The 27005-nt window shown below is 34.5% G+C and overlaps 1 protein-coding gene across 1 annotated transcript in view; it reads left to right on the top strand.

The window, feature by feature from the left end:
- The first annotated feature begins 1876 nt into the window (after positions 1-1876).
- The window catches only part of LOC137918655 (Ig-like and fibronectin type-III domain-containing protein 2), a 174240-nt gene continuing 149111 nt past the window's right edge, over positions 1877-27005 (top strand). The window contains exon 1 of the mRNA XM_068761514.1: positions 1877-2084. The gene's annotated coding sequence lies outside the window, so the exon portion shown is untranslated. The remainder of the gene's footprint in view (positions 2085-27005) is intronic.

The following is a 27005-nucleotide window of genomic DNA, read 5'->3' as shown; positions in this document are numbered from 1 at the left end:
CTCACTGCTGTCCTAATGATATGGTACGGTGTTCTAGTGGTGCTGGTTTAAAGTGGCAAGACGCGGCGTGTGCCTAACCATATACCTCTTGTGCAAGGCAGTAGTTTTAAACTAGTTTAATACATGTAATTTTTATTTAACAGTACCAAGTTTTGTAGTTTTAAGTTATTTCCTTAGTGGGATTTTTTATGAGGGTGAAATTTGCTAAAATAAGTGTACATAATATTAATAAAATCTTTATAAATAAATAAATAAAGCCAAATGTGTTGCTACATATAAAACACGTGACCGACTCAACCAATTCGAATGAATTAATACATCCGCCCCGATGCGGACTGTAATATTACAACGAAAATACAGTGACATCATTACGAAATTCGTAGTATAAGAAATATAAAATTTATCTTTGAATGTCTTCCTTCCAACCGATAGATATCCACTGCAAGATATAGTACTGTGATCAAAGAGGATAAGAGGATTCAATAGTGGACTTAAGAAAGAAAGGGAATCATTTTTGAGGAGGCAGATATTGAAGTCACACATGATTATAGTTTGATTGTACGAAGGAAATAGATCAAGGATGATTTCCAGTGAAGAAAAATAGTCGATGCCGCGGGAAGGACTACATAACACACCAAATAGAAGCTAGAAGCTAGAAGAAGATGTCGAAGCATCTGGAAACGTCGATACCGAAGTCCGCGTTTTCCAGCCGCTGAACCAGTAACTTGCATAGTATTTTCATTGTGTACTTCATCAGCACCAGGATTTTTCTACGTCTATGCATCTCCATGGTGTCCATCCATTTGTTGTTCTATCAAGTTAACAGTTTGGGTAACAAACGTGCGAAACGAGGTAAATTCCACACTTACGAAGATCACGTTCAAAAAAGGCCCTTCTATTTTCAAAATTTTGCTTCAATTATTCCATAGTAACTCGTAAGCCAGCCTCCATTTAAGTGGAAAAATGTGGCAAAATTGAGATTATCGCAGGTGAATTAAAAGAGGTGATTTAACAGGAGATAAACACTAAACAAGACAGGTAGAAACTTTGAACTATATTTATATACGTAATAATTACACAGTTTTACTTTTAACTAATTAAAAATAATTACGAAGCTAAAACGAATGCGACTACTTTTTTTTATTTAGGAATGTTTTTTTTTCTTATATTAATATATATGTAGTTTAGAGCTGTATGCTGGCATACTTGTGGTGGATGTAACACATTATATATGTAAATCAATGTATTAATGTATATAATTATGTGCCTACTACATTACTTAATTATTTTATAATATATAAAATTAATTTAATAAAGGTAATAGTAGTTTTGTATTAAGTTCTGTATTCAAAAATTTTACATTTATAGCCTTGTATATACAAATTAAAGTACAGTTTTATAGGATAATATATGCTTTTATAACTATATAAATCATATCAAGGTATCATCTTAACATATTTTATTATTACATATTTTGACATAAATGAAATATGTAAGAATATAGAAAGATATATGACTTTTTTAGTGGATCCACTGGTAATGTATTTGATTTTAGTACATTTATGCAAATTGCGAACTTAAAGATCACCTAATGCCGTGTTCCACCTTGCCCATTTCGTTAGCACCTTCAAGACCTTGTAGCGAGGCTGCACCGCGACATCTCCAAACAAACCGAATTGATATTGTCATCTCGCGTTTACAAGACAACCGCGAAATAATAATTGAAAATAAATATTCGTGCGATTTTAGACCTTGTGCTGATACGGATAGATAGTAGTTGCGCGTAATCGATTGGAAAATCTATCCTTGTATCAATTACCGAGGTATAAACAAACGATTCATTGTTTTCAGGTTGCACGCAGTTGTAGAAGTGGATGTCGGTTGGTGGGTCCACCTCCCTCAGTCGTTCCGCGTCTCTCCGCCGGCGCAGACCGCGTGCGTCCGCTCTCCGTCACGGCCGCCTCCGCAATAAACACGTCGTGTGTGCTCGAATTCGAAATTCAAATTCTGTGATTTTTTTTTTCCAATTTTTTATTTCCCTTCAGTGCAGTGTTGCAGGATTTTTGATTAATTCGACCAGAAAGGTTTGTAACAATTTGAGTTATTGTGTTTTGAAATGCATACCATTGGTGTTTATTGTATGTTAGATAATAGGTTGAAGTAAAAGTAAGGGAAACTCTTTTATTACCGATTCACAAAGGAAGGTAATTGTTCCAATAAATTCGTAAGTCTGTTATGCTTTCTGATCACACGTTACTAAGGCTGTGTGCGGCATTGTTTCATTGCCGATTTTTTCTTTATGTTTTCTTTTTTTATTGTTCATCAGTTTCGATGAGCGGTTTCCTTGTTTTTTTTTTTAATCGATACAGCCAGTATTTTAATTAGTGATTCATACTTCCCGTTCGTTTGTGATTACATCGAAATTTTATTAAAAAAAATATCCTTGACACTTGCGATTCTCAATAATCATTGCAAATTATTTAGAAATATGTTTAAAGCGTGTGCTGTTTTGTTTTTGTTTATATGTTGATTTAAATTTAACTGTATTATAATTGTGATATATATGTAAGTAAATTTGTTTTTTTTTTCAAAATCAAAAATAATACGATGTCATTATTATTTCAGCTGTAGAACGTCCAATGATGGAAATGGTCATTATATTTACTAAAAAATTAAAACTACTTATAAAATTAATAAAATATTATTAATATATACGTAAATTATATTTTAGAACTTCGTTAATTTTTTTTTCTTATTCGAAACATTTTATTTAAATAACCATTTTCTTTTTTTAAAAACCTATATCTGGTGTTTTTTTTTTTAAAAATGGTAAGTCACCCATACATATTTTTTAAATTTGGAATGTCTCAAAATTATTGAACATTCTATAAACAAAAAAGTAACAAAATATAATATATGTATGATCTACATATGTAGCGATTTTTTAACTTTTATTGATAATATTTTTTGTCTAATCGATCTTAAGTCTTTTGTCTCTCGTTTTAAAAAAAAGGTTGTAAGAATTCACACAAAAAATTAACTCATGCTAAAACTACTAAACGATAAAAACATGTAACACATCCGCTATGAAAGTGTAGTGCTAGAGATGGATGCTCTGAACTCCGTGGACGGCACAACTGACCAACGTTTCGATCCTCAAAGAACTCAACATGAAAAAAGGTTGTCGACTGTGCAAAAATAAAGCCTCATGTTCTTTGGACATGTCACCTTTAATGAGGATGCACGGGAACGCTTGGTGGCGCAAGACAAAAGGCAAGCGCTTTCGTGGACAGTCTTCAACAAGGAGCCCATAAACCATAACAAATGAATCGTCTCCCTCTGTCAAGAGATCAAGACTGAGAAAAAGAAGAATCATTATAAAAATATCTTTTTAATGTAATACTGAGAACAAGGGTCATCGTTGTTCGTCGAACAACAGACACCCATTGGCTGTATAACAGTGTCCATCATGCAGTGGGAGAGATATCACGTCACACACGTGCGTGTGTTACACGGACGAGACTCAAGATGCGATCGCAAGATTCATCGATGTGAATACGGCAACAGGCGCACAACCTGAGGATGCCAATATGGAGTAGGGATGAGGCGTGGTCGCACATTATTTAAAAAATTGGACATTGTTAGGGCGTCGTTAAGATATATTAAAGGACTTACTTTTTATTTAAACATTGAAAAAAGTGAGCAAAAAATATCGGAAATAATAGACGTAAATATAAAACAAAGGCACGGACGCTAATGTCTGTGCAATATAGATATTAATAAAAAAATAATAAAAAATAATACTGTAATGATCCATGGAAGAAGGTGTTTATTACATGACATGATTTACATGTGGTTTATATATTCATTTATTTATTTACAAGGCAACCACGTGTATGCTATAAACACGTGAATGCTATTATCCACGATTACATATCATTATTCTAGACTAGCATTTATATTTATAATAAACATTTTGTATACAAGGTCCAAGGTCACCCAGAAAGCAATAGCTAGGGCTATGTTTGGAGTTTATATATATATATATATATATATATATATATATATATATATATATATATATATATATATATATGTATAGTATATTATCAATTCAATTTACTTTATATTAACGAAATAATTGAACAAGAAATTACGTAGGTTTAGTTAAATTTTAGAGCATGATCCTCAGGATATCTCAAAGAGCTCTGGAGAGGCCTATGTTTGGGATTTATTTACGACATCGAACCAGATAGTCAAACAAAAATAACCGACATAGGTGACAGGTTGAAATGGCAGTAGACATTCCCTAAGCGCTAAGAACAGCGCAATAGCAAGTGAAAACCATGAACCAGCAAGCCGCTTCCAACTGGTCCTTTTGGAAATCTATATTTGTTGTCTACGTACACGAGTGGTCATTCTTGAACTGAAATGTTGATGATGATATCTAATGGGTTATTTTTATGATGAAATGCTTATGCTGGTGAAAGCATAACATTAATATGAGTTATTATCTTTTCGTTTTATATAGCTGGAGTTTTGACCATTGTGTTGCTGGTGATGACTTATAGGATTGAGACGTGGTCTTGCAGATCTAGCACAAGACCGATTATTATGATCTTTGATCACTAGCTGTTACGAAGTAGTCTATACTAACATAAGCATTTCACCAGATATATATATCTATATAAGAAGAGTTGTGACGTCATTTTACGATTTTGTATGTAAAAAATACTGTCTATTTTCGCACTGTTTTTGATGATGCATTTAACATAAACTATATTAAAAAATTAAAGTTTCGAACACCATTCTAACCATGAAATAAGGCCTTGTATTGACCCCAAAATAATACAGTGAATGTTTACAAATAGTGACGTTGGACATCTTCCAAGTTTGTAAACAATGTGTATATATTATTCGTTGTCACCTTCTAACCAATACAGCATTGTGTTCAATTTGTTTATTGGTGTCTCTTAATTGTAAACTTGTGACGAAATTTTATAATCTTGTTTAGTTATATTGCTGTTTGGTTATAAACACGACCCATTTTATCATTTATACAATATCATCATCACTGCGAAGCCTCCCAATGATCGACACAATGACAAGTCTTGGGTTGGCATCCAATTAATTCTAGCAACCTAAAGTATGTCGTACTGCAGTCCACCATATATATCTAATATATAAAATTCTCGTGTCACGGTGTTCGAACTTGAACTCCTCTGAAACGGCTCGACCGATTTTTACCAAATTTTATATGCGTATTCAGTAGGTTTGAGAATCGGCTACTATCTATTTTCCATACCCCTAAGTGATAAGGGTTGTTCACCATTATTTTTTTTTATTTTTGACGAAATTTTATGTTTTTATTTTTTTATAATGTGACATTAAAAATACATACGACCCTAAATTTTCACCCCTCTACGATCAACCCTTTAATTTTTTTTTTACAAAACAACGTTACCGGAATCAGCTAGTATAATATACGTGTCGCATATTAAATTATAGTATACATAAATAATATAAACTGTAACCAAACTTTCTTTTTACTCGTGGAGAAATTCTGCATGGAATACCCCTCCACTGAGGCGGCAACGAAAGGGTTATGTCGGACTCCTAGAGGCTAAAGTCCCGCGGTCTCCTTGGACACCTTTTGTTGAAACTATGAAAACGCTTTCGCATATTACCGTAGTTTTGTGATTACCCTCGACTCCTTACTTCCGGTGGATCACCTCGAATCCATCGCCAAACTGAGGGGTTGGAGAAAGGCGCAGTATAACACCCTTCGACGTCCAGGTCTTCAAATTCTTATGGAGAGCTTAGATATTAACCTGTAACTAAACTAGACAGACAGAGATCCTTGTTAATATCCTTGGAAGACACTGAATTAAAACCGCTTCAAGCACGTGCTAATAAAATTGTATGGGATATGCTTTTGTTCAACAGTGGGCGTCATATACCTAAAATAATGATGGACATTAATAGAGATATTTAATGGAATCAGGCGTTACCTTGAGGAAGTCCATCCTAAGTAAGAAAAAGACCAATATTTAGCCACTTCCGCACATGCAGTAGTAGTCGTGCAACAAAGTGCACCGCCCGCCAGACCGCTAATAAATGCGAATATACATATAATAAATAATAAATTCTAATTATCATGATGATTCCGTCAGCTAGTCAAGCAACAGTTTTAAAACCTTCGCTTTGAATGCTCAACGGTTCCTGATCATCCTAATATTGAGGAAAGAGTGTTTCAGCAAAGAATATATTGTATTCCGAAGAAGTGAGTAAAGTCGGTATTATTTTACATATTATACATTATACACAAACGGAATTATATAATATACTCACCTGAAAACTAAGAAAAGAAATTTATAGTTCATAGTAAAGTTTATCTTTATTATTTTATAGTTTAAAAACCGAAATATATAGAAAAATTTATGACAAATCATTATATTGACATATGACAGTTCTGTCAAAAATCACAGTACCCGCTGCACAGACGCAAAAACGATTTCAAATTAAAAAAAAAATTATTCTGTACTCGTTAAAAAAGATTATATTTGCCAAATATGTAAATTAAGTGTATAGTTGGACAACCAGCGACGATATTTATGCGACACGAAACTGTGGGAACATGCGCCAAACACTTCGCATTTCCTTGCTTCCGTGATACTTTACATTATTCTTTTCATTCCAACTAATTGCAAACATTATACGACAGTTACTACTTATGAATAATATTACGTTTGTATATACAGGATGTTACTTTTACTTGTTATTACTACAGTTTTACTACTCACTGCATAACTTAGCCGGAAAACCGTAATACTTACGGATCACTGTGTAACATCTGACATACACGTCGCAATACATAGATACCCACTGCAAGGCAAAAACCTCTACTGGACGCCATCAGCACGCGGACTTTTTAATTTTGAAAGGTAAAGAAGGCAGAAGAACCTTCCTCAACTGCAGTACAGTAGCCAAAACAGCAATAAATAAGAACAAATGATAAGTTAAACAGTGCGATAAAAATGTATATTAGAACTTATTATAATAGTAATAAATTAAATATGTAAATACTAATATGGAAAATAAAGAAATAAGAGAACTGTGGTACATAGGTATAAGATGTAAAATTAACTAAAAAAGCTGGGATATATATAATTTTTTAATGTAATCAGGCGTTACCTTGCGGAAGTCCATCCTAAGTAAGAAAAGGACCAATATTTAGCCACTTCCGCATATGTAGTGGTAGTCGTGCAACAAAGTACACCGCCCGCCAGAGTGAGACTCTGTGTTTGGCATTAATCGGTGTAACATAACACCTGAAGATGCCCCGTGGAGGGGTGAAATACGTATTGATTGATTTGACGGTGGCAGTTGTGTAGTTCGCATTGTTTGCCGCATGCCTACTATCAGCGGGCTGGCGGGCTTTGTTGCACGACTACCACTGCATGTGCGGAAGTGGCTAAATATTGGTCCTTTTCTTACTTATATATAAATTGTATAAATAAACTAATTGGGTACAGTACAGCAGGTACAGTAATAGAGGATGGATGAAAGGATATCAGAACGGAAGAGAAAAGTAGACAGAATTATGGAATGAAAGAACAGAATAATAGAGATTGTGATAAATGGTAGAAGTGTATGAAAATAAAAAAAGCTAGTGAAAAATTTAATAAAGAAAGTAACCTTCTTCCCGACATCATAGAGGGTGGAACGAAGGGTGTCCAATAGCGATGGCCATTTAAAAAAAGACTTAATCCGCTCGCTATCCATAAGGAGATATATAATCGCCACGCTTGGTAGGTGGGTTTTGCGATCGCAGTGTGGTATTATGGTACGCAGAACGTTGCTGCCCATACTCTGGAAACCTATTTGTGAACAGTGGCAATCCTATATAATTAATGTAAAGTGTGATTTATATAAGATTGTGTCCTTAAAATCCAACCTGCGACCTAAAATCGCAAGTCTCACTCCACTACCGCTACGCTACTGTTATTTAAAAATAAACATGAATAATCCTAAAGTAATGTAAAATATATTTAAGTGATATTAAACCTTGAGATCGAATTGCTCGTAAGTAATGACCTTTAAAAAAGTGATCACAGAAAAACGAGTGATTTTCTTGTCGTCGGAATAGATTAGATCAAATTCTTGAAACGAATAACGAAACGAATAAGGATTTGTTAATTCTATAATCCCGAGGGAAAGTTTATTTCAAAGCCGAAAGCTTTTGACAGAATAAGAAGAATGAAAGAAGTCAGATTTGTGAGAAGAATAAAGAAGTAAAAGAATATTTGACAATAGTATATTTCTCTCTTTGGGCAATGACAGCCCAGTGGTAGAGGATTGAGAATTACGATCGTGGGCTTTCGGATTCGATTCCCAGCGTACTATCTTTTATAATTCACACTGAGCTTTAATTATATAGGATTACCACAGCTAACAAAGAAGTTTGCAGAAGATGAGCAGCACCGTGTTCTGCGTACCATAATACCACACTGCGATCTCCAATCTGATTGTAAAGTGTTGCAATTATAGTATAATCTCCCATAGATATCTTTGAGAAAGGACATTGCCTTGCATTGGGCGTCTATCTGCTGAAAAAAAAGAAGATTTATTTCAAGTTAACTATGTTGTACTGTAACTTTTTTGCAGTCTGTCACTATAATTGAATATGCATATAAACCTTTAACTACCACTAATTACTTTAATGTATATAAACTAACTTTAAATAAAATGGACATGGTTCATAATTGCTTTGTAAAAAATAGGAATTTTATTTCCCTGTTTTTGTCTCCGCCGGCGCAGCCTTCGAGGTTCACAAAAACGACAGCGTCGGATCGTTTCTACGTCTCTAAGCTGGTACGGAACACTCTAATATGACATTGAAAGTGTTCACGAAGTTAAGGTGTGGACTAACTACAGTGATGAGATATTAATTCAAAACCAACCGCCGATAAGTTAATTTGTTTTTATTGACACATTAACGGTGTTACAAAATATCAATGACAGTTAAAAGGAAGGTTAACAATATAATAATAAAATACGAACCTTTGTACAGTACCCGGCAATAAATATTGCACATCGACTTTTGGAAAGAGACAATCGGCTAATTTCGGCTTCGTAGTAAAGACCTAGACATCTATGGCCTGAAACGACTAAGTAAACTGTTGATACTTTAGACGATATCAGAAACACTTACCAAACTTTTTTTATAAATAATTTTTGTTTTCTCATATAAATATATATTTGTTTATATTACATTCCAAAATAGACTTTTTAGTTAGATCATGCGAAGAATGCGAGTACCATTTTGATAGACACTAAAATCTAATTTAGTTCCAAATAGCATCTATAAATTTAAAATACGTAAGCTATATGTGTTTCAAATGCGCAATAATCCAAGAAAAGGTCACAGCATTTGGTTATAAAATATGTGAACCAATCACGTATTCGCTTCTTTTTTGATGGTGAACAAAGTTGTGATGTGATCAATTACAATTTACAATTTCGATCTGAGCACAATGGTAGCAGTTACATCACTGATGACATCCGAATAGGTTTGAATTTGAATTAGGAACGCACATGTATGTTTTTTTTTAAATACTGTGGACGTAGTGGCCAGTGATACAAACATTTCTCATGTGAATATTACAGAGTCGTCTTCAAATTAACCATAGAGTAGATATATAGGTTTTGACTGTCAAAATTTTTAATTCCATCGTTTTCTCAAAAAAATCTAATTGAATATTATTTCGTCAAAATAATATGTACTCGAACTAGTGTGTTAGCGCCTTAAATAGTTTTTATTAAACTTACGCAATACGTTTCATCTTTATTTTTAATTGTAAGTAATTAAAATGATGAATTAATTTTAAGAAAATTCGAACATTACCGATGCAAGCAAACCGTGAAGGTTATATATAAAGTAGCTTAAATCACTTTTTGTTATATTACAACCTTTATAATTAAACAATACATAACATTGTTATAAAAATTAATTTTTAATTAATATCTACTTTTCGATTGCACTTTTTGTTGTTACGAAACATCTCGTTCAAAATACTGCAATGTTAGACAATGGTTTTTGATCATGTGTTGCAGGTGATGACTGAGGGTTCGGAGACGTGGTTGTTCACGATAGACCTTGTAAGAACGCCTGTCATCCCCAGAACAATCGAGAGGGATATCGATTCAGAAATGAGATTTTGAGAATTGTTCGTCTGAGGTGATAGTAGGTAGGGCATATCGCTCGTGCAATTGAAGGCTTTAGTGGTCGAAAAGTTATCGAAGAAGAAGAACTGGTAGACGCGATATCAGTAGGGCCGCCACTATGTGGACTTACGATACAATTAAGGTAGCACCAAGTCTCTGAATGCTGGCAGAGTAAAAGCAGTCAGCGTGGCCACTTTAGGAGGAGGGCTGATAGTGATGAAATTTATTTGTAGATTTTGTTAGGCCGCGTATATTGACCGCCGTGTAGTCCTCGCTTTGAACTACACTACACTACAGTTACAACACTATTCACTTACACGTGTATAGTACCTCTTCCTGTAAACGTCATAGTTGTAGCATACGGATCTGTGTTTCCTGTGAACTCAATTTCGACGAAGGTGTGCAACACCAGAATGGATAGCAACATGACGTCATTTATATCACATATAGATTTAATACTGTCAAAAGATATTAACGTGAATAGAAAAATATAAATATAAAAAGTACACGGAGATTCGTTTATTGATTTAATATAAAATAACGATGTTGTACAAAAATAAGTTTTAATATTTCATACAGTAATACTTCAATAGTGATATGATTATATTATCATTGTAATACAGTTTTGGCGACATAATTGCCGCTACAAAAATCACACAGACACACACAGACATTCTGACATTTCTCGTTCATATGTCATACACACATTGACATTACCTCACCTTTTCTGTTAGGACGTTTGCTTATATTCTGTATTTTATATATAATTAACAAGGCAATCCTTCTGTCTGATAACAGCAAGTCAATAGTGGTGTTGTGATTGTGTTATTTTATTAAACATTGGTGTCAGAATAAACGGAACGTCTATCCATATCATCACCTTCATCACCGTTTAGCGGCCATCTGTTCTATCGCGTATCGTATCTTTTAAAAGACAATTTCGTTCAAAATTATTGAGTACACACAATATTATATAATTTAAACCTCATTGGAACGTGACGGCTTGCTGTAATTCGTAATTATTGCGGTGTGATATGCAGAATGCGCTGGATCTTTGATCCCTGTTTAGTAATGTTTTTATTTGTTCTGTCATTGTTTGACTATAGATCATTATATGTTCGTATTGAGGTAATTATAAGGTAACAATTGTAACTAATTTTATATTTCCAAGCTTCTAACATTGTACTTTCTTACTGCCTTTTGTTATTGTTTATCTCCAATAAAGTAAATAAATAAGTAAGCTAATGTCTACTGCCACTTTAAACTTCTAATCTGTTTGCCTGTCGGTTAATTTGGTTAGTCTTCTTCTTTCTTCTTCTTCTTCTGTTCAGCCGGAGGACGCCCACTACAAGGCATAAGCCTTCCCCAAAGATCTCCACGATGACCGGTCTTGATCTGCCCACATTCAGCGACTTCCGGCCTTAACTAAGTCGGTGTCCACTAGTGGAGAACCATTCGTTTCCGCCAACTGCCATTTCAGATGAGCAATTGTTTGGGCTACATCTGTGACCTCGGTTCTTCGAAACTCCAAGCATAGCCCTCTCGATTGCCCTCTGGGTGATCATAAACCTTCTTATGAGATCTGTAGTAAATGACCACGTCTCAGATCGTCTACGAAACATTATTTATGATAAGTTCGCAAGTCTATGATAAGAGACTACATTGTATTTAAATTTATGTATATACTCATGTAGTTTTCAAAGATCTCAAATTAGAGCGACTTATTTGTACATTTCATGTTTAAGTTGTTGACGAGCCGGTACTTAACTGCCACTTAAGTGTAATTAACGGGTAACTTAAGTTAGGTAATTACCAGCAGTGATTACTTATCGTGCTAAACAATTATTCTGGCAGTTAGTGATTTATCTTTCGAATATTTTGGAAAGGTATACAAGTGTTTTGACGATGTCGGGAAATTTCCGAATAATAATTTGTATGGAACGTATTGTGTTGAATATATAGCCTAGATGCTTTAAGGTGTAAATGGAGACCAGATACCTTGGAGCCGTGGACACGTCGAGCGAGGAACTTGTTAAAAGATAAAAGGTTAACAATCAATAACTGTACTGTTACAAGTTCCAATGTCGTATAAAATTATTTTATCTTTATCTTTTATCTTGTTAACGTCGCCAGAAGGTGCTTCATACAAGTCGCTTTCAACTGATCCTAAAAAAATGTAATATCAGACACAATGCAACGAAACAAACCGGAGGTATGATAATACAGACGAAAAGAACTAATTGTTATAAATAAAGTAAGAAAAAGGTTTTATTTGTACAAACAGTTTGTATTACATTTAAAAAACTTTTAAGTTAAACCGTTTTTTGATACCCATATTGTGGTGGTTGTGGAAAAATATGTACCTAGTCCGCCATATTGAAACGGCGTCCATCTTGAATTTTAAATTTTGACATATTCATCGTGTTTTACTAGTGTAGCCCTTTCATTTGATACCCATTTTGAGGGGGTTAAAGAAAAAAATGTAATCCGCCGTTTTGTATTGGCGGCCATCTTAGATTTATAATGTTATTGATTTTATTATATTATATTGTCATCTAAATTAAATGTGTGTACCAAATTTCAGATTAATCTGACAACGGAAAGGTGTTTAAATTTTTATTTCTAATTTTGACCCAAACAAATTCCGTGCGGGTCGAACTATATACAACAATTTAAAAAGTTTTTAAATTATGGACAAATTGAACAAACTAAAATAGTAAAAATGTTATATATAAAAGTACAATTTAAATATAAATTTACGAATAATGTGGAGAAGAATAGAAGGTGAAACATAAATGTAAAGTAAGAAAGAAGAGTTAAATAAATTGTGATAGATGAGTATAAAAAAATGTATATCAAATGTAATATCCAATAAAAAGTTTCCTCAAAAACAGATCCTATTGAAAATCTCTGGTGGTGGCCTCTGTCCAGCTGTGGACATTTTACAGCTCGAATAATGATCATGCATATAGTTTATCTATTTATTTGTTTCTATATTATGTAATGACCGATTTAATGCCTAATAGATGTAGTATATTAGTCAACCTAGATACAAAGGGTATCTGTGTAAATTTATTAATATAAAGAGAAAAAATACAATACATATAAATACTATGCCTCCCCCAAAGATATCTATGATAGGCTATACCAGAGTTCCCCAAACTTTTTTGTGTCGTAGACCCTTTGCCATGTTTTTCCGTGTTGGGTAGACCCCCTACTTGCCTGATATTGATTTCCTGTAAATTTCTAACTGTAGTGAAGTTTAGTGTTAAAAACTTTAAGTAAAAACAAACACATGTTAATTTATACCTTTATTAATTGATTTTAAATTAAAACTACTCAAAATAAAATTTTGTATCTGTTATGTAAGATATACTTAACATTAAATAAACATAAAATAAACTATAAATAAAATAACATAAGCAATATTTTTTTTTTCATAGGTACTTTTATAAATAATGTTAATGTTTTGATATTATAAGATAGTATGATGTAAGTAAATAAGTACTATCAGTGTATGTGTTGAGATCCACTATCGTGGACTCCCATTTTCATTTCATGGACCCCCAAATTTTTTTTCGATGACGTAGATCCCTTGCAGGTAGTCATAGATCCCTAGGGGTCGATATAGACCACTTTAGGAATCACAGGGTTATACCATAATCGTTACACTTGGCAGACGGGTTGGCGATTGCAATGTGGTATTATGGTACGCAAAGAACGCTGCTGCCCATCATCAGAATATTTGTTTATGAACAATGGCAATCCTCTACAATTAATACAAAAGATGTTAATTATTTAAAATTATATCCCGGGAATAGAACCCGTGATCTATGATCGCAAGTTACAGTTCATAATATTTACTTTATTTTATTATATAAATGTTAATAACAACGTTCTTAGGAGAATATACGACATACATAAACTAACCATAGACATATGCTACACAGGGTCATTGGTTATGTGTAAAAATCTTAAAGGTTTGAATGTATAGCAAAAGATATAGAAATAATTATTATTGTCAAACATTGATCTTTGCCTATGTAAAAGTCTAAAGTAAAAAAAAAGATAACTCATCACATCTGCTTACTTTTAATTGTCAAAATTGCCGCCATTTTTAATCTTCTATGCCCTTATATAAACACAATTTAAATTTCGAATCGCGTGCATATTTTTAAAATGAAAAAAATCACGTCGGCATAATATAATATCGGGGTTCATTTACACAGGATGTTATACAATATGGGAGCTTATTTTCAAAATGAACTCTTTTGTTACGTTTCAGACGATAAGTAAAATTTACGATTCGACTTCGTAAGCTTCGAGTTTGCAGAGGAAAATTAATAACGGCTGATAATAATATACGCTATTAGGCTGAATGTAAGCTGACGCCTTTGTCTTCTAATTTATTTTGTGAATTTGTGATTTAACGACTTCTATATCAACGGGTATTGAATTATTATTTCAGACAATTGTTATAATATTTAGGAGTGCTAAAAAAGTTTAACTATGTTATAGATTTAAAATTATTTTGTATAAAAAAATTAAATATATACATGATAATTACTTTGACTTATCTGTCATTAGCAAAAAAAAAAGTTCAAACACGTACATTATGAACAAAATTTATTTTACTATTTAATTATTATATTTACTTTGTTTTATTTATGTTTTCTCATTATTTGACTGAAAGAGAATAAAATTTATTTTACAATTTCGGCTTTGATTTTAACTAATTTACACCGCAATCATTTTTAATGAAGCTAATGAAAAATACAGCGTGTTTGCTTATACGTGTAAAAGATTTAATGAGGTGAATCTATTTACAATCAATCTGTATAAAGTGATTTCTATGAAATATGTTACAATGTTACCTTTTCCTATTTAAAAGTCTGCAGGGACAGAGTAAATAATAATTAATTTTAATATGCATAAATTCGAATTTTAAAAATTTTTTCCTTACTTTTTACTCATTATGACATTTTTTTTTAGTTTTAAATAGTGTCTAGTCTAATAGACAGCAAATAAAATATATATACATTTCTTTAAAGCTTTCATATCTATAACTAATCATACTGTACAAATCCATTAGTTTTTAATTTTAATAATACACGTGCACCAACGAGAAGGCGAAAATGTGTGACAAGTGGCCTGTATTTCGCGAAGGCTGAACGCCACTCGTAACGCTTCAGCCATCTTGAAAATTTTCCCGCGCTTTCAGCGAGCGCCGCGAAGTAATTATGTTGATATTATGGCGGCAAATATTATGTTGGTATTAGATATAGCATTTTTAATATTGAATTTGACGTAACAGCTTAATTTTTTTAAAATATAAAAATAATTGCTAAAATATCATTACAGATGATTTACAAAATAATTAATAAATATGGCCGTTCAAGTATTTAAAAATATAAATTCCAATTTCCTTTGATGACGCTTATTTTTTAATTTTTGTGGACGCGGGAAAAATGTAATTTTCAGTGCGACGAGCATTGATTTAAAAAAATAAAGAAGGATAATAATAATTAGTTGACTTTGACTTAGTTTCAAATTGTTTACGATTTAAATCAGTAAATAAATGAACTGTACATGTAAAAAATGTGAGAATTTTTTTTTTCGGAAATTTTAAATTTAAATGTAAATAAGGCACGGACGCTTAAGTCTGTGGAATATAGATTAAAAAAAACTAAGGATAAGGTTTGTCATATGTGTATTATGTTATAATTCTAGTTATAAATAAACTTTTTTTTTAATTAAACGTCATTATTACGTAGTGAAATTATAATGTGAAATGCAGGTGTTTAAGTCAAGGCTGGCTCGAGCTAAGCAATTAAGTTAGCGCTTAAATCTCAGCGAATTGCGATTCAACGGAATATGCATACTTGCATATAAATTAAATTTAATCTCATTGTTTAACTCATTTATGTTAATTGATGTTTATTTTGCACCGTATTACGTATTATTACTTTGTTTGCGGACTTTATTGTTTACTAGAATTTTTATACATGGTAACAATGCAGTCTTATATAAATTATACAGTATGTTTTTGAACTGTCATAATTTGTATCCTTGTATATGTGTTTTATTTCCAAATCAAACCATTGATTACGGTTACAGGCAGTAATGACTGGTGATAAATTTACAAAAATCAAATTACATGATGAAAATCAGTGCTGTAAATATGATGTAAGCTGCACTGCAGTACATAGCTGAGTAAGGATTCCCTCTGTTACTCTTGTAATGTCTTGCCTGTGTTAATGAGCAGGAAAATGAGATGAAAAGAAGAGTGAGGAAGAGTAGAAATATAAAACGCTTCTGGTCAATGTATTCATGGATGGAAAGAGCCGGTAGACGCGGTGTAGGTAGACACCCCACTGAGTGGTAGGTGGGTGGCACCCCATTGGCTGAAAAGAAAAAGAAATGTCCCAGGAATCGTACCCGCGATACTACAATGACGTGTCTCAGTCGTCAATCGCTAGGCTACCACAGATTATAATTATACATAATAATTACTTTAATTTACTAATAATAACTACTAATAAACTCGTTCTTAGGAGGATATTTTATTTATTTTATTTAATATTCTTTATTGTACACGTTAAGATACATTTAATAAGTTTGACAATAATATATAAAAAACGTACAATGGGCGGTATTATCACACAAGGCAATCTCTTACAGACAACTTTAGTATGGAAAAGGTAAAAGTACTAATAATGGGTAGTTTACGTGTACAAAAAATACATATTTACTAACAAACAAACATAAACATACATAGACATACATACATATATGTTATATACATACGTATATAACATATATACTTATAATAAATAAGGTTTAATACATATTATAAATATAATACAATAATAAATAAAAACATCTAACTGATTTCGATCAGTGTTGGTTCGATCGCACTTGCCTCAGAAAGAAACAGAAGAAGAAAAATAAATAAATTAACAGATAGATAATTATAGGTCTAGTAAATGGTTCTTAACCATTATTATGATATACATAAAAAACACATATACATATGCTATACAGACTGTTTGATTATAAATATAAAAACTTTAAAGGGCTGAAGGTGTAGCAAAGGGAATTCCATGGAAGAGGCAGCATGAGCGCCACCGCCAGCTTTGACGGAACGCACAGGCGGAGCATCCCCCCGCCTCGCTGCGTATATACCTAAGGCGCGGTACAGCGGTTTCGGTAGCACTGTACTTGTACACATTTTTGTTATTTATTCTTATTTTTCGTTATTTATACTGAATTAGGCGTTTATTCTATTATATTTTTAAATACTTTTAATAATATCACACGAAACTTAATTACAAATTGACGCTTAAAATACGATACAATAGTATATGTATTTTAAACTTAAGGAAACACAGCATATATATGGTCTCTAGGTATAATTATATATTAATTATTTAAATTTATTTTCATAAAGAAATCTGTAATCACTTATTCTAGCTTGACAAGATCAATAATAATTTACAATTAAAAACCGCGAATTGCAATAGGAACAAAGTCGTTTTAAAATTGCATGTTAAGCGACATAACGTGTTGTTGAATTAAAAAAAAAATTATCATGACATTTGACTCACAGATTATAACAAAAAATTTACGATTCAATCAATTTTTTATTCATGAATGTAATTTCTCTTGCATAGTTTTTGCTTTCGAATGCATTTACGTTTTTAAATGTTCACTTACATGTTCATATTCAATGTTCTATTAGGGTACATGTTATTTATTTATTTATCATGTTAACCCTTTCCTAACCGCAGTCTTTTCCGCCGAAATGACGCATTGAATGGCGGTAAGCTGATATTCGATTTTTTTAATCTGTTTTACATATTTAAAGATTTCACTGGTATATTAAAATAATTAAAAAAATTAAAAATATAAGTTAGGATAATTATCAATAATTTATTTGGCTATATAAATCTTAAAACAGGGATCTTCACATAAGCTCACGTTACAAGATGGACACCGGCTAATTCCGGCACTGGTAACGAAAGGGTTAAAGTGGCAGTATATAAGTCACATAACGCGCCGAACAAATGACCGTTTAGACCTTAAGGGACTTTTGTACTCTAGATCACGGATCATCAAGTGGAGTATTAATAAATTAGGAAGTCCACTAGCAAAGGAACACGACCTAGTTGAGGTCATAAATAGACGCTGGATGTAAGACACTTCATGTCATATCAGGAACCTATAGGAGCCTGTGTTGATGATACGTTTATCCTTAAATTAGTTTTTCTTACTTACTAGTCTACTTAGATGTTCCACAAAAGAACCGATTTTACTCACTTTTTTGCAATGCAATCTGTTATTCTCTGGAAGCCGCTCCTCCTCGATATCAGGATGATCAGGAATCGTTGCGCATTCAAAGCGAAGTTTCGGAACCTGTTGCTTGACGAGCTGAATAAATAATTACGATAAACGTATTCTATTTTCTATATTTAAAATATAATTGGAAAGAGATAATCGGCTAATTTCGGCTTCGTAGAGCGTTATCTCTGTCGCACAAAATACAATAACTGACAAAATGTCACATAGGTAGTGTGGGACAGAGATAGTGATGTACATAGCCGATATTAGCCGATTGTCTCTTTTCAAACGTCGATGTGCACTATTTATTGCCGGGTGCTGTAAAGTGTTTTTATGCTAGTGATTATTTTCCTTCTTAATTTGATTTTACTATTTTCTTTTGTGATATTAACTTGTTTTACTTACCTTCATTAATATGTCTTTCTCTACCTAACGGTTAACTGGTAGAGAATGCCTTACGCATTAAGTTCGCTGTTATACATAATAATTTATATAAGAAGTGTTTTAAATAAATATATATAGTATATATCTATGATTTAAATCGACGTAGATGACATAAATAGAAACATGAAATTACTCCATGACTTTGTGTTATTGAAAACAGAGATATATTTTTCACGCGACGACCTTATTCAAGGTCGAAACGCAGGCCGTCATTATTAATGACCGATGACATCCGTCATAATTACCTAACGTCTGTATAATCTGTGGACGTTGAAAAAGCCATTCGCTTGTGTCGTGGTCGGATAAAAAAAACTAATGTCGGAGCAATTATACCAGGCTTATTTGTTAGATAACCGGTATAATTTTAAACCATAGGTTATATAATACTTTTAAAATGATGCTTTGTTTTTTTTTTAAATTATAATTTGTATCGCTAGTGTTTTGTATAAAATATTTTTTTCGCGTTTATTTAGCGCAGACAGTTGGGAGAGTGTTGCCGATATTTGATACGGATCTTTCTTCTCCCAGCTGCGAGGCACGACAGCGTTTTCTCATTATATACATTTTTTAACAAACACGTACACCTAAAATTTATATAAACAATACAATTGGTAAGTTTTACTCAACTATACATTAGTTGGTACATTATTTTATTTCAAATCGCTGCCCAAGCGCTACAGACCGTTAAATGCCTTGAGGTTTAGGACAATGTGCCGGGACAAATCATCAAAAAATTCCGCCGTAGATTTTTTCCTGAGGTCCGCATATTAAGGTTTTCACATAAGGTCACGTGATTACGTCTTTTCGATTCGAATCGGGAGCAGTGTCTGAGTAAGTGATGAAAAGTCTGTACTGATGATGATCCTTTATTAAGGTAATTTTCCAAGGTCTAGGTCCTTTAGTTGTTACGGAAATAACCTTCTTCTAGTGCTTAAACCTTGTCAAATTGCTATTAAAACACCTAACATTGCACATAAAAATTGCACACTTGTACGACTAAAAACCCCACGATGTTCCGTCACCATTTATATATGACATGATATTTTTTCTCATTCTATTTTTAGTTTATTTTTCATATTATTGACTAGTTATTTGTGCAGTTTATTTTGTACCTACTTATCTATACTGTTTTATTCCTTTTAACAGTCATTTTTTTAGTTTACAGACGCTTACTGCAAGGTCTAGGCCTCCCTCCAATATAAATATAATAATATCTAGGGGGACATACCATAATCGCCTCGCTTGACAGGCGATCGCAGTGTTATATGGTACGCAGATGACAGAGGTCAATCGTCTGGAAACTTATTTATGAGTAGTGTCAATCCTATATAATTATTGCACAAAATGTGAATTATATAAGATTGTGAACATCTAAAACATGACCTAAGATCGCAAGTTTCAGTCAACAACCGCTGGGCTATCACTGCTTCAGTTATACAATAAACTTCGAAAGAACAAAATATGATAAAAAAAATCACTAACCAACAGATAAAATACGTGTTAATGCATGAACATAGTAATTAAAAACTATGCACCAGTTTAACGTTAAATACACTCGCGTGCAACGAAAACGGTTTATTAGAGGCAGAATTTAAAAACAATTTTTTTTAATCCTTCGAGCGCTAGTAATTTTAAACTGTTTTTAAAATTTATTCAGTGTCTAAAATAAATGTACACTGGACGACTAATTTACGTTATATATCTTTGAGATAGAGATTTGCCTGGTGAAGACTATTTGAAATAAGTATTAATTGTTTAATGGAATCAGGCGTTATTTTGCGGAAGTCCATCCTAAGTAAAAAAAGGAACAATATTTAGCTTTCTTTTTTTGCTTTATATTTATTTTCCATTTCTATCATTCCATAATTCCATCTTCCTTTCTCAATCATTCCATTCCTTTCATCCATCCTCAAACACTTCAGTTGTATTTTCTATTGCAGTATCACAGCTTTATTTACTTTATTTATTTTTCTCGTGTACATCAATTTTACATTTTTTATTTTAATTTCAATAAATCTATCTTAATAAGATTAAATGTCTAATAAGACTTACAATATTTTATGTTTATCTATGTTTTATTCCTATTAATTACATATTATGCAACTTTCCTGAAGAATTTGAGAACGGACTCTAAACTATTATATCTTATAATACGATTTAACAAAATCATTTATAACATAAATGTCTTGCACATTAATTTTGCACGCGAGTGTACACAGCGCCGAGCCGAGAGCGCTGAACACTGGTTAATCCATAATACGATAATTGATAAACTCGTCCGGATATAATTAATTCAATTAATACTACCGACAAACATTACAGCCAATCTGTAATTATTAATTGCCATTGTTAATTAACTTTTTTATGTATGCAACCTATTTTAACTCATGTATATACAGTAATGACTGGTACATTTAAACTGTGTTTATTTGCTTAATCATTTTCATCTGGTACTCAGACCAGCAATATTAGAACTTACAACGTGAAATGGCTGTTGTTAAAACCGTCTGTACATGCTAACAGCTTCAAACCGATCCTTTTGGAAATCCAAACTCGGCACTCGGTGTTTGGCACTGGTCGGTGTAACATTACTCCTGAGGATGCCCCGTGGAGGGGTGAAACACGTGTTGAACTAACGGCGGTAGTTGTGTTTCGCATTATTTACCGCACGCGCATTTATCAGCGGGCTGGCGGGCGGTGCATTTCATTGCACGACTACTGCTGCACAGCTTATATATGCTTACTTATCCATACTCGAGATCGATGTCTTGCAGCGAACGTCTTATAGCTAAAATGAATGAGATATACGTAAACCTTCTTTATTTACATAAGAATAGTAAGCATAAGCTGAAAGGTTCTCGAGTAGTGGCCACGGGCCGGTAGACGCGGGGCCTATGTATATATGTATATTAATAATTACATAAATAGTAAAAAAGGACCAATATTTAGCCACTTCCGCACATGCAGTAGTAGTCGTGCTACAAAGTGCACCGCCCGCCAGCCCGCTAATAAATGCGAGTGCGGTAAACAATGCGAAACACAACTACCGCCGTAACATAACTCCGTAACGTAACATAACTTCTGAAGACGCCCCGTGGAGGGGTGAAACACGTGTTGAGTGATTTGACGGTGGCAGTTATGTGATTCGCATTGTTTGTCTCATACGCATTTATCAGTGGGCTGGCCGGCGATGCACTTTGTTGCACGACTACCACTGCATGTGCGGAAGTGGCTAAATATTGGTCCTTTTCTTACTTAGGATAGACTTCCGCAAGGTAACGCCTGATTCCATTGAATACATAAATAGTTACTCACATACCTACAGACATATACATAAATATACTTTATACCTTCCCCGAACATCGCTACATTAGTCGGACATCAAGTAACTTCCTGTGACCTTTAATACTTCGTTGGTCCACTTACCCACCCCGCATCTACCGACTTGTGGTCGTCCGGCCACGGCCATCAGTTGCACGAGCGATGTGTCACGCACACTGCCCAAGACTAGCAATTCTTCGAGTCGTAGCTCGAAGAATTGCTAGTCTTGGGATCGAAGCGTTTTCGAGTGATGACTACCAGCCGGAACACTCCGGGTATGCCTGTTGCCAATTCGACTGATGATATATTGAAGGTAGCGGTAATTCCCTGGATACGGGCACCAGTCGTCGTGGTCATCTTTGGATCGGCCTATGCTTTGAAATGGGCGTCTATCAGCTGAAATGATGATGACCATTCCGCTCTTCCAATTCAATATTAATTAATAAAAATCATCTAACAAAGACGTTTGGTATTCTTCTGTATTTAACAATTAAAATAGGTTCTTTATTCTATAAGGCTCCATATAAATCTACTCCTAACCTTCCTTTGTATAAAAAGGTTGTAAACAAGGTAAACGTTTATGTTAAAATAAATATAAGATGTTTATATTTAAAAGGATCGCGTGTATAAAGTCCTTGCTTGTGTAGTGAAATCGGCAAATAACTATCGTAGCGTAAAAATGGAGTTAGATTTGATCCAATTACGGGCACCAAAGCGTACCGAGTCGCAGTAGTTGTTGCGTAAAGCGTACCGGTATTTTCGGTATATACCGCTTTGAATAACTCGCGGATGTCGAACCACCTGGCCCGATATGTACCGGATAAACGCATAGTTTGAACTATGAAGTGAACGTAATATGTTCATTCGAGTGAATAGATGTTTGTGTTACAAACTATACAAGGTAATTGTTTATAGGTGTGAAAGCTTTGAAGGAGTTCATGTATATGTTATAAAAATCGGTCTAGCCTTTAAAAATAGTGTAAGTAACACGACAACTACATATATATATATATCGTTTATCCAACATAGTAACTTTTAAAAGAACTCTTATTGATCGTCAACTTTATATCTATTTACTTATTAATCTACATAATTTTTACTCTGCTTCGCAAGGTGTTATAGTTGTGGAAACAAGCAAAAAGAAACTAAAAAAAACAAAACAACACTTCTTTTAAAGTTTAATAATATAGATTTATCTATATACACTTTATCAGATATAGCCTAAATGAAATCAAAATAATTAGGCGACATCACTTTCAAGGATTCTTATCATTTAATTATTCGTTTATTGAATAATAAGCCTTTTACGTCAATTTATTTATATTTATATAAATATTATCTGTGTCTTTTAAGACAAAATTGAAGTTCACATTTTTAAGTTATACTGGTGACGCATACAAGAGAACAGTTAATTAAAAATCTGCTTTTGATTTATTCAAAAATTGAAAGAGAAAAAAAAACGATTCCGCCTATCAATAGCACCACAGAAAAAACTCGAAAAGGAAAGGAACGTATATATTTTAATTTGTCCTCTAGAGAAGTTGTACACTCCCCGCGATAGGTTCTAATTTATTGCGAGATAGAATACCTCCCAGATGTAATAAAGAAACACACAATTCGACTCTTATTTTCGGATATTCTATTTACTTCCTTCTATTATTTTTAGTAGGTTAACCATTGCAATGTTAAAATGAAGGGAAATGGAGATGCTCGGAGTTGCTGCGAGATCGAATCAGAAAGAAAGAGATCCGGAGGAGAACAAGGCCTCCGACAAAGCTCGTATGAAGTTGCAGCGAGCGGCGCTCATCGCTGGTGCAACCGATGACTGTTGGATCCGAGAGGTTGTCGAGTGATGACCAGGAGTTGGTAGACGTGGCATGTGTAGACCCCCCCCCCCCCCCGTGGACGGAGGACATGGGCGTCTATAAGTTGAAAAGAAAAAACAGAATTGTTAATATATATCTTTTTTAACTTTCGATTTAACCGTCTCATTGATATAGCAAAATATGGAGTTTCAATTTTATTAAACAGAGTAATTGACCGTTTTACTACAAATTGTTCTTAAGAAGGTTGTCTTTCTACCTTGTAGGCGGAAGTTATTGTCTGACCACTGCCACTTGGGATCCCGCCACTGGTCAATATCGATCAGATATTTTCGTTCGTCTATGGTTTTTTCTCATTTTTAATTCGATCAACTCAAGTTTTTTTGTCACTATAAAATCTTTCACACCTTATTGTTTTTTCACAAGGTTTAGTTTAATACATCTTCTTGTTCTTTTCGACCGATGGACGCCCTCTGTATACCTTGCAGTGGGCATCTATCCCAAAGGCTTCATCTAAAAAAGGCCACGATGACCGATCTTACACTGCCCATACCGTATTCAGCGACTTCCAGCGACCTTAACTAAGTCGTCGGTCTACCAAGTGTGGGTCCTCCCACACCGCGTCTACCGCCTCATGGTCACCACTCGAGAACCTTTCACTGCCACTCTAGACGAGCAGTTCGAGCTACGTCTATGATCTTGGTTCTCCTGTGGATTTCCTCATTTATGATCTCACGCTGCCCATACCGTATCCAGCGACTCCCAGCGACCTTAACTAAGTCGTCGGTCTACCAAGTGTGGGTCCTCCCACACCGCGTCTACCGGCTCGTAGTCACCACTCGAGAACCTTTCAGCCCGAACAGCCATCGGTTGCACGAGGAATGTGCTCCTCCCACTGCCTCTTCAGACTAGCAGATCGAGCTACGTCTGTGATCTTGGTTCTCCTGCGGATTTCCTCATTTATGATCTCACGCTGCCCATACCTTATCCAGCGACATCCTGGGACCTTAAATAAGTCGTCGGTCCACCTAGTTTGGGTCCTCCCACGCCGCGTCTACCGGCTCATGGTCACCACTCGAGAACCTTTCACTGCCACTTTAGACGAGCAGTTCGAGCTACGTCTGTGATCTTGGTTCTCCTGCGGATTTCCTCATTTATGATCTCACGCTGCCCATACCGTATCCAGCGACTCCCAGCGACCTTAACTAAGTCGTCGGTCTACCTAGTGTGGGTCCTCCTACGCCGCGTCTACCGGCTCGTGGTCACCACTCGAGAACCTTTCACTGCCACTTTAGACGAGCAGTTCGAGCTACGTCTGTGATCTTGGTTCTCCTGCGGATTTCCTCATTTATGATCTCACGCTGCCCATACCTTATCCAGCGACATCCTGGGACCTTAAATAAGTCGTCGGTCCACCTAGTTTGGGTCCTCCCACGCCGCGTCTACCGGCTCATGGTCACCACTCGAGAACCTTTCACTGCCACTTTAGACGAGCAGTTCGAGCTACGTCTGTGATCTTGGTTCTCCTGCGGATTTCCTCATTTATGATCTCACGCTGCCCATACCGTATCCAGCGACTCCCAGCGACCTTAACTAAGTCGTCGGTCTACCTAGTGTGGGTCCTCCTACGCCGCGTCTACCGGCTCGTGGTCACCACTCGATAACCTTTCACTGCCACTTTAGACGAGCAGTTCGAGCTACGTCTGTGATCTTGGTTCTCCTGCGGATTTCCTCATTTATGATCTCACGCTGCCCATACCGTATCCAGCGACTCCCAGCGACCTTAACTAAGTCGTCGGTCTACCTAGTGTGGGTCCTCCTACGCCGCGTCTACCGGCTCGTGGTCACCACTCGAGAACCTTTCACTGCCACTTCAGACGAGTAGTTCGAGCTACGTCTGTGATCTTGGTTCTCCTGCGGATTTCCTCATTTATGATCTCACGCTGCCCATACCGTATCCAGCGACTCCCAGCGACCTTAACTAAGTCGTCGGTCTACCTAGTGTGGGTCCTCCTACGCCGCGTCTACCGGCTCGTGGTCACCACTCGATAACCTTTCACTGCCACTTCAGACGAGTAGTTCGAGCTACGTCTGTGATCTTGGTTCTCCTGCGGATTTCCTCATTTATGATTCGATTTGCAAAACTCCGAGTATATCTATCTATTGCTCTCTAGGTCACCTTGAGTTTTCTTATATAGTCCCAAAGTAACCACATCTCAATTGTTAGTTTAATATATATCCTATATAATACATTACACAGAAACATTACATAGATATGTATTAGATAAAAATAAATCAAAAGTACAATCAAAGTAGTCCTTTGTACTTGATTTCAGAATTATAGCAAAGAGATTTCTGTATAAAATCATCTAAGAAATTTCCATTCGAATTTCCGACAAATTTCATTTTGGGGTCCCTTATACTTTATACTCGTCCGCTTCATTATGCGTCTCTAATTTACGAAACTCGGGCCCACAATCCGGTGGTGAAGTTATAGACCGTTCATCCCTTAGTCTTTATCTCATCCGCCAGGCGTCTGACGGAATAGATATATAAATGATCGATTGACATCGTTCAAATATTTCCGAGGCAGTCTTTGTGGACCTTTCTATACATCTATACAAATAAATTAAATTGAACTGTCTGTTTGTATTATTAAAATCACCGGTTTTTACTACATGTATATGATGTAATAATATATATATATACGGTATATATATAATGACATTTTTTTTCTGTCTGTTTTCTTTCGATCTTTCGCTAAAATATTTTCACCGATTTTTATAGAACTTATACTGGCAGGTAATAAGGTGTAATAAGGAGTAACTTGGGCAACTTTTATTTAAGAAA

Source organism: Battus philenor, unplaced genomic scaffold, assembly GCF_028537555.1.
Source record: "Battus philenor isolate CCGP_79_NKW_IND1 unplaced genomic scaffold, ilBatPhil1.0.hap1 SCAF_15, whole genome shotgun sequence".
Taxonomy (NCBI): Eukaryota; Metazoa; Arthropoda; class Insecta; order Lepidoptera; family Papilionidae; genus Battus; species Battus philenor.
Note: the sequence above shows the minus strand (reverse complement) of the source record. Positions and strands in the feature narration are given on the sequence as shown.